The sequence below is a fragment of the Alligator sinensis genome, unplaced genomic scaffold, assembly GCF_000455745.1.
Source record: "Alligator sinensis unplaced genomic scaffold, ASM45574v1 scaffold1002_1, whole genome shotgun sequence".
In the NCBI taxonomy this organism is placed as follows: domain Eukaryota; kingdom Metazoa; phylum Chordata; order Crocodylia; family Alligatoridae; genus Alligator; species Alligator sinensis.
In genome coordinates, this window is record NW_005842710.1 from 670,275 (window position 1) to 672,737 (window position 2,463).

Sequence of the window (2,463 nt, forward strand, 5' to 3'; positions counted from 1 at the left end):
AGTGCCACGCTCTGCTGGTCTCGGGGAGGTGACTCACCCCGCAACCAATTGGCTGAGAGGCTGCGGTGGGCGGGCTCTCTGCGCTGGGGTTGGCCGGTGTGGAGACGGCTACACCGAGGAAGCCGAGGGGCGCGTAGTCCTCGGGTGTGTGGCAGTGAGCGAGGTGCTTGGCCTCTGCCTTGTGCCCTTTGCCCTATAACCTGTTACTCCTGGCATTCCAGCTGGCCCCTTCCCCCACCCCCTTGACCCAGGGGCTGGGCAGGCCTCGCTCAGGGAGGGGCCCTGGGAGCACGTGCTCCCTTGCCTTTGTCTGGGGCACGGCCAGGGGGGACCCCGCACACCCCAGCGCTGCAGCCCTGCGCAGGGCCCCCCAATGCAGGATCGGTCATGTCTCTGTGCCACAGGCAGGACCCAGCCACTCATGGAAGGGGCCATGACCCCACGGCCACCAGCAGGGAGCACAGGGCAAGGAGGCGGCATGCTGCAGCAGTAGCAGAAGTGCAACCTGAGACAAGGTGCAAAGGGGGTGTTGCCCAGTTTCTGTCCGGTGCCGAGTGCCCACCAGGAGAGGGGCAGCCAGCTGCGCGGGGAAGGAGGCAGCGGACGTGTGGACAGCCGGGAGCAGACGCTGTAGGCTGACAGATCCTGCTCTCAGCCCAGATCCGTCCCTGCGATGCTGGATGTGTTCCTCTCCCCTCCTGGGCAGGCTCTGGTTGCAGCGGGGCGGGCAGAGTCCAGGTGAGGTCGGACCTGCCCATCCAACTGCAGGATGCTGCTGGGTGCTCAGCCAGGCAATGCTCCTGTGGTTCTCCACCTCTTCAGCCTCAAGGCCCCTGTTGGATGATGCTGGCTCCTACACTTCACCTGTTTTTGAGTAGAGAAAAATACTAGAACAGTTCTTTTGTTGCAAGGAGCTCAGAAAGGCCACACCAGATTCCTAGGTTTATGTTGCAAATCATGTCTCCCCTTAACAGCGCTAACATTTTGTGGCACCGTGGCATCCTGCTTGAGAATCACTGCCGTACTCAACTGTCAAGGCTGCACTGACAATGTGGCGTGTGGCCTTGAGGATGGAGGATCCTTCTTTCTTAGGACCATATCAAGCCTGGACACTCCTGAGACGCTGCTTATGAGAGCCTCAATGCTGGAAGCTGTCCTCTTCACTGCCTATTTGTTGCTCCTAAGTTTGGATTGATCTGACGGCCTCTCATCTCCACATTCCTTTAGAAACAAGTCAAGCCAGTTCCCTTTCGGGACTCCTCCTGCCAGTGACCGCTTTTCTCTTCTCTTTCTTTAGGAACCAGACCTTTCCAGGAATCCATTTCCCACTATTCTCTTCACTCCCATCCAACTTGTACCGATTAGGATTGGTGCTTATCTCTGTTACCCAATCTACCTCCACCCGGAAGAAATGGAAAAGTCCAAGGTGGTGGGTGGACCCAAGTCCTTCCATAGGAAGGACAGGACTGTCAAGTTAGAAAGTTGAGCCCTACTGCACTTCTCAAACACATGAAACCAAGTCAGTGGTTCTCAGTCTTTTTAGATGCAGATCACCCCTGGTTAGACTCAAGATATCCTTTGGAAGACGCCAGCTCTTAGTTTTCACTCATTTTTTATGACTACAGAAAAATAATAGAGCCATTTTTCTCTTGCCAGGAGCTCAGAAAGGCTACAACAGGTCAGAATGTTTTTAACACTTTGGATTCCAATTTGAAATCTCTGGGTTTCTTTCTCTTCTAACACTGTGGGGCACCAATCTGCATCACCCTAGCTGAGAATGATGAAGCACCCCTGGACTTTCACTGCATTTTAACCAGGGAACAGCTTTGTATGTTTTGAAAAAATATTTTATCTAACCAAGGGCATAGAGTAGGTTGTTTAGGCTGGGGGAGATTGCTTGTTGCGTAGTTGCTGATTGCTGGCCTCGCTAGAAGGAAAAGCTGTATCAACAAAGTTCCGGAGCTGGAAGGGGGGTTACTTGCTGGGCTTGCTATACATGTCATCACATCAGCAAGTTTAACCTGTTATGTAGCTATATAAGGCAGACGCCCACTAGGGTGTGGGTGCTTGCTTCGCGAACGATTGTCAAGCACCACTTTCTGCGCAGAAATAAAGATTAAGTTGGATCCTTCACCCCTGTGTGTTTATTGGCACAAGCGCACCGGGCACGAACTCACTGTCCTTTGGGGACAACAACCTTAAAGAACAAGTGCTACAAGCCTTACCTATTATTATCCCAGAACAGGATTGGCATCGACCAACGCTTCGTAACACCTCCACCTGGCGATATCGACCAATCCCAACTAAGTGTTCTCTAAAAAAGTCCCTTACTGACCTCTTGCGGCAACTCAAGCAACGAGGCTGTATTGAGACCGTGGCTGCTAGCACCTACCTGTCACCAGGATGGGGAGTTGCGAAACCCGGAAAGCTTAACGAAGACCGGCTGGTCGTGGACTATAGGGA